The sequence below is a fragment of the Haliotis asinina genome, chromosome 15 (assembly GCF_037392515.1).
Source record: "Haliotis asinina isolate JCU_RB_2024 chromosome 15, JCU_Hal_asi_v2, whole genome shotgun sequence".
NCBI lineage: Eukaryota > Metazoa > Mollusca > Gastropoda > Lepetellida > Haliotidae > Haliotis > Haliotis asinina.
The window spans coordinates 44,216,192-44,228,829 of record NC_090294.1 but is presented as its reverse complement, the minus strand read 5'-3'; the positions used below and the strand labels follow the sequence as shown (position 1 = coordinate 44,228,829).

The 12,638-nt window shown below is 37.7% G+C and overlaps 1 protein-coding gene across 1 annotated transcript in view; it reads right to left on the bottom strand.

Annotated features, from left to right (window-relative positions):
* LOC137265590 (transcriptional regulator QRICH1-like) overlaps positions 1 to 12,638 on the bottom strand; it is a 63,273-nt gene that overhangs the window by 39,560 nt on the left and 11,075 nt on the right. The gene's annotated exons all lie outside the window — the stretch shown is intronic.

Genomic DNA, 12,638 nt, shown 5'->3' with positions numbered 1-12,638 from the left:
CTTATATGTACTCCTTTGAAATGTAACTTGTTACGGTTTGGAAATATTACTGGAATTGGATTTGCAGAACAAATATTTACATGAAGCTTGTAGCAGTTTTGGAAGATAAGTCAGTTTTATTTGCCTGATAGTTTGATCTTCTTCATTTGGCTGCTCATTGCAACCTCTCGTGATTGTTAGCTCATTTTTTATTTTAATGTAGGTTGGGTCATTTTTCATTGATCACTCAGTCCTGTAGAATGAGCCTTGGGTCATCTTTTGTTGGTCTAGCTTGGGTCATTTTTCATTGATTGCTCTTTTTTTTAAATGCAGCTTAGGTCATTTTTCATTAAACACTCAAGCCTTTTGAGGGTAGCTTGGGTCATTTTTCATTGATCATTCATTCCTTTAGAGTAGTTTGGAGCAGTTTTCATTCATTGTTCATTCAGTCCTTTGGAGTGTAGCTTGGGTCATTTTTCATTGATCACTTAACCTGTTGATGTGTAGCTTGGGTCATTTTTCTTGATCACTCAGTCCTTTGGAATGTAGTGTGGGACATTTTTGGTTTGTAGGTCAGTCATTTACTATTCTGTTTATTCGGATAAAAATTTAAGATTCTTCCATGATTTATTGTGTCAGTTGCTAAATATATGTTTGGATTGACAAGTTTTATTACTTCCTGAGTTGCTAAATATATGTTTGGATTGACAAGTTTTATTACTTCCTGAGTTGCGAAATATATGTTTGGATTGACAAGTTTTGTTACTTCCTGAGTTGCTAAATATATGTTTGGATTGACAAGTTTTGTTACTTCCTGAGTTGCTAAATATATGTTTGGACTGACAAGTTTTATGACTTCCTGAGTTGCTAAATATATGTTTGGATTGACAAGTTTTATGACTTCCTGAGTTGCTAAATATATGTTTGGATTGACAAGTTTTGTTACTTCCTGAGTTGCTAAACATATGTTTGGATTGACAAGTTTTGTTACTTCCTGAGTTGCGAAATATATGTTTGGATTGACAAGTTTTGTTACTTCCTGAGTTGCTAAATATATGTTTGGATTGACAAGTTTTGTTACTTCCTGAGTTGCTAAATATATGTTTGGATTGACAAGTTTTATTACTTCCTGAGTTGCGAAATATATGTTTGGATTGACAAGTTTTGTTACTTCCTGAGTTGCTAAATATATGTTTGGATTGACAAGTTTTGTTACTTCCTGAGTTGCTAAATATATGTTTGGATTGACAAGTTTTATTACTTCCTGAGTTGCGAAATATATGTTTGGATTGACAAGTTTTGTTACTTCCTGAGTTGCTAAATATATGTTTGGATTGACAAGTTTTGTTACTTCCTGAGTTGCTAAATATATGTTTGGATTGACAAGTTTTATTACTTCCTGAGTTGCGAAATATATGTTTGGATTGACAAGTTTTGTTACTTCCTGAGTTGCTAAATATATGTTTGGATTGACAAGTTTTGTTACTTCCTGAGTTGCTAAATATATGTTTGGACTGACAAGTTTTATGACTTCCTGAGTTGCTAAATATATGTTTGGATTGACAAGTTTTATTACTTCCTGAGTTGCTAAATATATGTTTGGATTGACAAGTTTTATTACTTCCTGAGTTGCTAAATATATGTTTGGACTGACAAGTTTTGTTACTTCCTGAGTTGCTAAATATATGTTTGGATTGACAAGTTTTGTTACTTCCTGAGTTGCTAAATATATGTTTGGATTGACAAGTTTTATTACTTCCTGAGTTGCGAAATATATGTTTGGATTGACAAGTTTTGTTACTTCCTGAGTTGCTAAATATATGTTTGGATTGACAAGTTTTGTTACTTCCTGAGTTGCTAAATATATGTTTGGACTGACAAGTTTTATGACTTCCTGAGTTGCTAAATATATGTTTGGATTGACAAGTTTTATTACTTCCTGAGTTGCTAAATATATGTTTGGACTGACAAGTTTTATGACTTCCTGAGTTGCGAAATATATGTTTGGATTGACAAGTTTTGTTACTTCCTCAGTTGCTAAATATATGTTTGGATTGACAAGTTTTATTACTTCCTCAGTTGCTTAATGTGACGTTTATGAGATATCATTGTTTATAATTTGATACTTTCATACACATACACATTTTAAATATGCTTACATCATGGTATATTTCATATTTCAAAGAATGAGAGGGTGATTGACGTGTGTATCCATATGACTGGAGGAAACATTGACTTATCACGTTAATCATGATCTCAAAATGCTGATAATATAGTATGACCAGAAATTATTGAGAATGTTAGGAATGTGTTTAATTGAATTTCCAGTATAAACAACCTTGATCAGCTATCAAGTGCTAGGTTTCATTCAAGAGAAACAACTCCGTTAATATTTTTCCATTAGTTTGTTAAGTGTTATCCCCCTTTGTTTACTTGCTAGCAGACGACAGTTTCAATGATCCTCAGTGTGGATGATTTTGAGAAGAAGTTGATTTTAGAGTATTATAACAATGACATCAAATCAGCTAAAGTGATTTCAAGTAGAACAGGCATCCCTGTGTCCACTTTTTATCGTGTTTTAAAACATATTGCAAATGGATATGACACTGAGCACCAGGGAAGCGCATGTAGGCCCAGAAAATTGACTGTCGGTGACAGGAGGCTGCTTGGTATTCTTGTTTCTAAAAACAAACGAAGGAGTTTAGAAAAGTAAATTAGGGCTGGATATGACTGACAGACAAACTCTGAGCTGCATGCAATGGGTCGTCAGAAAAGTCGAGGTATTCCATCACCAATCATAAAACCTGAACAAAAGGAGTGAATGTTGAACTGGTGCTAACAGCATAGAAATTGTAACTGGGACTGTGTGATTATCTCAGATGAAAGTTCTGTGTAGCTGTTTCCTAATACACTGAAATTCTGGACCAAACATCCCTGTGTCCACTGTTTAACATGTTTGCAAAAATATTTCCAATGGATATGGCGTTGAGCACCAGGGAGGCGCAGGTAGGCCTAGAAAATTGACTGTCAGTGACAGGAGGTGGCTTGGTATTCTTGTTTCTAAAAACAAACAGAGTTTAGAAAACTGAAGGCTGGATATGACTGATAGAGGAACTGTGGCTTTTTGTACGGAGACACATTTGAACTGAGCTGCATGCAGTTGGTTGGCAGAAAATTCAAGGAATTCCATCGCCGGTCATGAAACTTGAACAAAAGGAGCGAAGTTGAACTGGTGCTTGCAATAGAAATTTTAACTGGGACAGTGTGATTTTCTCAGATGAAAGTTTAGCATGGCTGTGGTCTTATGCACTGAAATCCTGGACCAAACAAACTGAAAAACCTTTGTATCAGCACCCAAAGTACCATCCAAAATTTAACGTGTAGGGTGGCATATCTGTATCAGGGGCAACCCCCCCTCTGTGTATTTGAGGGGAAAATAGACAGTGAGCAGTACACAGATATTCTCGAGGGACATTTATTTCCATTTGCTCACGTGTTCTATAAGAAAATTTTGTATTTTCCATCAGGACCATGACCCAAACATCGTTCAAAGCATTCACAGGCCTGGTTTTGGACCTAAAATATGACATTATTTGATTGGCCAAGCTACAGCCCAGACCTAAGTCCAATAGAAAGTATTTGGGGACTTACGAAGGAAAGTATCAATAAGAAAAATCTATCAAATATTGCTGAATTGAAGGAAGATGTCCGATTTTGGGACAGCATGGACCATGACTTTCTAACTTCTTTGATCAGTAGTATACTGAAGTCTGCATTGCTGCCGATAGTGACTTGACAAAATACTAACTGTTCACCTGTCTTTGAGTTGTGTTCTGCTAATATTCACATTTAATTCATGAGTAATGTGTGAAAAACTTTTTAAAAATTACAATCTTTCAATTCTCAATAATTTCTGGTCATACAATACATGTTTGTATTTAGTTGTCTGGAAGATATCATACTTAATTCACTTGTGGGATTGTTCAATATATTATTCATGTATTCCATGGGAGATCTTATATAACAAGCATCCATGACAGACTTTAATGATATTGTTACATAGTTACTGGTGCTCGGCCAAATGTAATGAATTACATGAATGTAACATATCACAGTAATGTCACAATGAGGGAAACAGGCTAAACAATAATTCCTCAGTCGTGATATTTATTTTGACATTCTGAATGGTTCATGACATGGGTAAAATACATTTGTTGTTGTTCTGTACATTCCAGAGACTCAACAATCAGACGTTTCATATTACATTAACCACCACAAAGTACTTACAGGTATCTTTTCGCACCCATGACATTGGGCTTTGAACGTTCACAAAATGAGATGAACAGTAACACGTGACCATAGATTAAGACAGGATTGATGAATACTTTGTTACAGACCTAAAGGAGTTTATAATGTATCATATTGAAATTGGACTGATAACTTATGAAAACGTTTTTGTTTTGTTTTTTAAGAAAGTCATCTGTTGTTTGATAGTCTCAGTCAAGTTTATGGTTTAACTGATCCATCAAGTCTACATTGAGGTGATAACATACATGGGCCATTCAAGAGCTGTTCAAATATCTTGTTATTGGTCATTGATGGTTTCGATGTAGATGATTCTTCAGTCATATTTCACTTATGGTAATTCTCCCTAGTCAGCTGTTGATTCAGTATTTTGATACAGAAACACATTTAACTAATAATGTATGTGTACATTGTTTATGGATTACGTTATGCTTGTTTGTAGTTATAAACCAAATAATTTTACCTGTCATACCTCTGGCATGACCTGTATCTATTTTTGATATACTGGAAATTGTACATGACAGTGGATTAACACAAATGTCAAGATGTGTATAGATTTGTTTATGTATTGTTTTTAAGAAACCGTAGTGCAGGTTTTAGCAACCCTGTGATGTGCCTTACTATGATTTAAGTGCCAACATAAAGTGATTTTTATTCAGTGCCAAAACCTTCTCATTTTGAGCATTTTACTACAGCATGTACAACCACTACAGTGACATGTTCAATGTGTTGACAATAAATATGAAAAAACAGTTTGGTGTTCATGTCAGTTTGCAGGACAAGTGTGACATTTGCTGACCGCATAATTGATTTTATTGTTCTGCATTCATCAGTTGTAATTCTAAGATGTTTATTTCACACAGCTCTCAGCAATAATCGAGCTATATGGTGGAGATCTTTAAATATTAAGTCTGGACCAGACAATCCAGCGACCAACATCATGAGCATCAATCAGCTGGGATACAATGACATGTGTCAACCAAATGGGGTTCATGAAGAGCAGTTGTAACCAAGATCTTTACCGTTTGTGATTCTAGCAGGATAGAGAAGCCCCGGAAGTGATGAATGAGAAAGCATTTATAATAAAACAGTTTGTTCCTTATATCAAAGAAGTCCAAGACACTATTTCTTATCTTAAATATATGGTACTAGTATATGTACAGTCATGACAAACTCAGTGTATAACAATTTCTTTTATTTTGTGAGTGCCACGTAATTCGAATTCCTGCTTAGCAATGGTACAGTAATTTCAATTATTCAACCAATTTTATTTCGTAAGAAGGCCATTGGTCCAGGTACAATACAAAATCAACAAGTGTCATTATAAGGTAGTGGCTATTGACGCTGAGATTCATGTAACTAAAGAACGCAGTGACAATGCTTCCTTAATGTATACACATGAGCTTTAATTAAGCACCGCCCATTTTCATGCTATAAGATTGTGTTGAACACAACACACTGGTCATTCATGATATGGAAAACAAACACATGGTTATCATTTCGTTAACTGAACCATCTAAAGTGTCAATCCATCAACTACTAACACTGCTGCTACTTTCGGCTGTAATGTATTGACGGTGAAATGGGGACAGTAAAAACGTTATCAATAATCATGTCCAAAACTATGGTCACAAAAAACCTTCACTGTTCAATCCTAAGTCAACAGTAATGGTGACATCAGTATTTTGTGTATCCTCCCCTTGCACAGATAACTGCTGCAACCCTCCTCCTCATGCTGGAAATCAAACGCCGAATGCGCATCATTGGAATCCTCTGCCATTCCTCATGAAGAACCTGGGCTAATTCCTGTAGATTTTGAACTGGTTGATCCCTTACTTGAACTTGACGCCCCAGATGATCCCATAAATGCTCAATTGGGTTGAGATCAAGGCGTCTCGAAGGCCAAGGTAATCTGTCAACTGCGTTGTTCTACAAGTATGCGACAACAGATCTGGAACGATGGGGCCAAGCATTATCGTCCATAAATACTGGTCGACTGGCATTACCAAAATGCGGGACAACAGCAGCTTCCAGTACTTCCTGTTGGTATCTTTGATTATTGAGTGTCCCTTCAATTGTGACTTCAAGATTCAGCTTACAGTCATAGGAGATATACCCCACACCATTACAGAGCCACCGCCAAAGGGTTCAGCTGCATGGATCCACCTGCTGGTGACAAGCCTCATTATTTCATCTCCAAACTCGCCAACGGCCATCAGTAACAAGACGAAGAAAACGGCTTTTATCAGACCAATAGATCCTAGCTGCGCCATGTCCTCAGACCGTTGATTACACCACGCCAAACGCTGAGCCCTTAAACTCCGACAGGTCTTAAGTGCACTGCCGCGCAGACGTCTGATTGCACGACGTGCACGGAGTTCAGCGGACCTGAGCCTCCTTCGGATGGTGCTGGTTGAGAGACGAACACCCACTCTCCACTGTACTCTGAGATCTTTGGCATTGGTCATGGGCCTGTATCTCACTACGCGAAATGGAGCACGGTCATCACGGGGAGTGGTCCTTCTCGGCCTTCCTGATCGTGGACGATCCTTGACGTAACCAGTGACCGCGTCTTTCCTTACAAGGCGACTAATGACAGTGTGATTGATATTCAATCTGGGCCCAATGCTGCGACAGGACAAACCAGCTTCCTGCATACAAATAATCTACCGTCTGGTATTTTGAGAAAGCCTACGCCTCGGCATGTCCAAAAAAGTTCAATTTCAGCACTGTTCACATAGAAAGCAATGAGAATACTTTATTTCACCTTCAAGTTTATATCCCCCAGTCGCATGTACCATGACAGGACTTCAGCATTAAAAAATATGCATTTGAGTCAGCACTGCATGTGTGTTTAGATATAACTGGTTGACTTCTCTGTTTTCATCCCTTTTTGTTACAATCGACAATTATTTTTGGTGGTGCTTAATTAATACTCATGTGTATATGTAGAAAAATTAGTTGTTGAAAAAATGGTACATGATGATGTATTCAGAAAATATTGCTGATCTATGTAATTTGGTAGTGCTTTAAAATACTTACAGCTCAAATCATAGTAAATTTTACATTCAAATTGGAAATGAAATTCATTTTCGACGACATTATTATTACAAATATTACAAAGTCTTTGGTGCCTCGGAACTCCATCAAATCTATCGGTGTTTTTATATATTGGGAGTGCATGGTTCGTAACATTGTTATTCTACGACTCGCACCTTTAGATTTCAAGAAGTTAAATATGGCTCAATGCAAAATTCACTTTTAATACTGGAATAACCACCATTCCTTGAACATTTGTGCATTTCTGAAAATATGAATTGCTTTGGACAATCACCAACTCTTTCAAAAACTGTTACTCGTTGCCAACTCCTTGAGCTTCACACACAAAACCAAAACCATAATGGAACAAAGTATTTGGGACAGAATATACCCACGTTTTCCTACCAACATTTTCTAAATTGTACAACATAATATAGCACTGCTTTGGATTCCTATCCTTTGGTAAGTGTAAAACTTTGAACCAGTTCTTCATAACATGTAATAAACTGCCACCATAAATATAATGTTTACCACATTCCGCTAAATCAGCTGCGTTAGAGCATTTATAACTTACACTCAACACATACGTACAAATCCTAGTGTGAAATTGTTCAATAACATGCCAGTTTTGAAAAACACGTATTTCCGAAGCATACAGAATTATCGGCTTTATCTGAACGTCAAAGATTTTGAACAGAATAGTTGGAGAAATATTTTTAGGTGATACTACCAAAAACCTTAACAGAGGACAAGGCATTATTTGCTCTATTGACCAAATTTTGAACCGCTTTAAACCATGAAAGTCTATGTGAAAACGATAAACTCAAATAATTATAATACGTAGAATCGTTTAATTTATGATCACCAGAGTACCATGATTCATACCGCCTCAATTTACTACCATTTCTAAAGACTGACACCTCTGTTTTTCCCAAATTTAGAGACCCCAGTTGTTTTACAAAACTCTTATAAAACATTGGTCTTCCTCTGAAGACTACTAACAGAACCCGCAAACATACATAAATCATAATAATTTGTATGGAAACGTGACACTCTACCAAGTAAATTCCTGCTCTACAACGTAAAATAATTTGTGTCACAACTTGGAACTCAAGAAGTAAATTCCTGCTTGACAACGATATATACTTGATCTCTATCAAAGGTCAATGGCCGCTGTATAGCTGGGACATTGCACAGTGCATCGTAAAACAACATCACCCAGAACAACGAGTAATGGTGGTTCCCCTAGGACCTCACAAAACATACAACACAGTACTTTTACTTGAGAGATGGCATAGACCCGTGAAGGTCCCGGGGTAGAATAGGCCTTCAGCAACCCATGCTTGCCATAAAAGGCGACTCAGCTTGTCGTAAAAGGCGACTAACGGGATCTGGCGGTCAGGCTCGCTGACTTGGTTGACGCGTGTCATCGGTTCCCAATTGCGCAGATCGATGCTCATGTTGTTGATCACTGGATTGTCTGGTCCAGACTCGATTATTTACAGACCGCCGCCATATAGCTGTAATATTGCTGAGTGCGGCGTAAAACTAAACTCACTCACTCACTCACTCAGAGATGGCATAAGTTTTATATCTCGTCTTGCAAAAATACACGACACGATAAGGTCAGTGCAGATCAGATCGCGTAGTGACTTTTTCACTGATGATCTTGAAGATTTTAAAATAAAGATCCATTCCCATCCACTTAGCAACAATGTGTTCATTTGGAAATTAGCAGTTTGTAGTATGTTTGTTTCAATCAGAGCCATCGGATCCTTAGACAGTTTCGATTTTTCGAAAAGGTTAAGACGGAGGCACATTTACTCAGTGTAATAGGACCCTCATAGCCGTTTCTCTCATTCTGATTTAATTTAATACCAATATTAGTACACTGACGTGCATGGTATTGCCAGTTGATATCATACTGACTACCATATAGACCCGTGAAGGTCCCGGATTAGAATAGGCCTTCAGCAACCCATGCTTGCCATAAAAGGCGACTATCTTGTCGTAAGAGGCGACTTACTTGTCGTAAGAGGCGACTAACGGGATCTGGTGGTCAGGCTCGCTGACTTGGTTGACACATATCATCTGTTCCCAGTTGCGCAGATCGATGCTCATGTTGTTGATCACTGGGTTGTCTGGTCCAGACTCAATTATATACAGACCGGGTTTTGTCTTTTGAGTTCGAATTGTTTCCAGTCTTTCGCCTTTTATCGAATTCATTCAAGATGTCATTTGAAAGGATGTCATAATTTGATTCTAGCATATTAATATCAAAAGAAAAAAAGAAAGTGAAGGAAATTTGGAATAGAGAAGAAAAAATAAAATAAAATAAAAAAGGTATGGTAATGTCCATATCATAACCAGAGAGACAAGAACTAACGGCAGAGCATTTCCTTTACAGTAACATAGATAGTCAGACATCATCAACAAGTCATGTTTGAACATGAGGAGAAAAAGGAAAAGTAAATAAAAGATCTCGTTTGTAGAGGATTAATAAAAAATCCTTTTTTCGGTAATGGAAGGTGAATAAGATAGTTCAATTAATAAGCATGAAAACATATGGTGACTAAACATGCCTTGTATGCGTCAAAGGAATAGAAAAAACATTACGAACTAATAAAGTCTGCATTTGATATAGATATTTATCAATGTTAATTATATGGCAGTAACTGGTACTGGATGGTCTACTGTCGGGTCAATCAGGGCCTCGTTCCTTGAGGAGACCATAGGGTCTAGGACAATTCCCACTCGGACAATTTCCACCCGGACAAGTGCCAACTGGGCAATTCCCACCTAGGACAATCCCCACCCGGACAATTCCCACCCCAAAACAAAAGTAACACGAAGAACATCGTTCAGTGTCGCCATTTATTCAATTTAACATATATACCATATAACAATATTCCATACAAAGCAAACATGAACTATTACCTTCTTCTTGATGTGTTTTAGCATCAGTTTTACTATTCCTGTATAATAAATATCAAATGCTAGCATTTTTTAAGTAAGGAAGCACTACTTCGTGACATACAGAAGGTTAGTGAAACTTTTAATGATATTGTCAAGTTTGCATGATTTTGCCATGTTTGCATGTAGCGTGAATTCAAGTTCTCTACATTCTAATATTGTGGGCAGTGCTTCGTAAGAAGTCTAGACACCGTATGGTGGGGCAGTCTGTGGTGATTTCAATCGCACAAAGCAAACACTTCATCAAAGTCAATTTGTTTTAATGTCACAATTTTATCAAAGTTAATATCACACACAAAAAAAATCAAAGTAACATTTCTTTAAGATGTTTCAAAGGCATTTAGAAGTTGGTGGAATCAAACTAAAAATGCTACCCATTGTTATCTGTCAACTGATATGTGTATATATACTACATCCCTTTAGTTTTACCATCACTTCACCTGAAGAAGAGACTAGGAACTGTCTCGAAACGTTGTGATCTTGTACAATAAAGATGTTGAACCATAAAGCATTTTTAGTTTAAAATTTCTTTTCAATTTCAATTTCTTTATTTAAGTGTGGTGGGGATTATAGTGAAAATAACTGGGTGGGAATTGTCCCAGGTAGGAATTGCCCTAGGTGGGAATTGTCTGGGTGGGTATTGTCCTGCTCCCGAGAACCTGGCACTACGACATTCGTAAGTCAATATTAAAGTATGGGAGTTACGACTGTGGTAGTGCTACGATCGTCTTGAGGAACGGGACGCAGTAGACAATGTGACGTTCGTAAAACCGCATGTGTTTGTCATCACGTTACTCCATTATGTAGCATATAATGATTTATTTATAGTCTATCTTTCATTGATGATGGCGTCGATTTCACCCAAAAGGCTAGAATTCAAACCTCTTCCATGCATACTCATGCGCACTTTTCAGTTGGTTTAACAACATCACGTTTGCCGCAGTGACGTCATCCGCAGTTTCTTTAATCTGTTTCCGTCCCTTTATAACCTTTGACTTGGCTTCCAGGAATACAAACCTGACCAAAACTGGTTTCACAATAGACTTGTTAGCATGATCAATCCCATGGATGCTGAAATCTCATCTGTGTTGATTTGCGTGATTTGTACTTCAGGAAACTTATCCAACAGGTCTCCATGTTCAGACTGTACTCTACCGAACACCTTTATGCGGCACTTTCTAGAACACTGCTCATTTTGGATGGACAGGCAGAACACCTGGTTAACTTTGTCTGAGACACTATCAAGTTTTAGGGAGAGTTCCCCAGTTTGTTTGCATCATTCAAACCAGCTCACAGTTTCTTGTTTTCCGCTTTTAGAACTGAGAAACCGATTTGTAGTTGCTCAAACACTGTGTCTTTCAAGACCTGTGCCTAGATTTTCGTTCTCTTAGGCCTAAGATAGTCGTAACTGCCATTCATGAACATTAACTTACGACTATCTTGGCGCTAAGAGAGCTTTGAAAATCTAGGCCCTGGTCCTAAATCTCATGTTTCAGTGATGCGTCAAGTGAATTTAGATTTTACGGCCGTGTCAACTGCAGATGTGATAAAGGCTTTTAATTCATTTGTTTTAGGCATTTTAGATAGTGTGTTCCTTATATCTTGTATGGCAGACGACGTGTCAAGCTTTTGTTTGAGACATATAGGCGAGTATGGGAGAGTTCTTCAGTGTCGAGGTCTCAGTAACAACGTGGTCGCTGGCTTGACCTTTGACCTGACACTTCGGTGTGTGAGATTTTTCTTTTCCCATAGCTAGTCACGGATTCAAGCTAGCACTTATGTTAACACATGGGATGAATCACAAGAATGTCAACTCTCAATGACTGTCATGTACTAGCTGTAGCACTGCGTCTTTCAAGGCTACAAGAACATTTTCATGGGGTTCGTTCAGGAGTGTTGCCTCACGATGTACCTAATTTTCATTGGTCGTTTTCAACAATCTAGATTGAAAATGGACTATGTCAAGAAAAAAGGAACAATTTTGTATTCACACTGTACAGTGTACAAAGTGAGGGTAGAAGGTTGGGGACATACATTCTTCGTCGTCATTCTCCTCCTCAGAGATTCGTGCGGCCTGAATAGTTTGTTTAGTCGTTGAGTGTGCCCATCGTCATCACTGCATTGTGAGGTCAGAAAACCATGACGTCAAGGACTTCAGTCAAAGCTCAGGGCCTAGATTTTCGAAGCTCTGTTAGCGCTGAGATAGTCGTAAGTGCCATACATAAACATCAACTTACGACTATCTTAGCGCTAAGACAGCTTCGAAAATCTAGGCCCAGGGTCCCGTTTCATAAAGCTCTCGTAAGCCTAAGATCTCGTAACTTTCCTCGTGGCATTCGTAC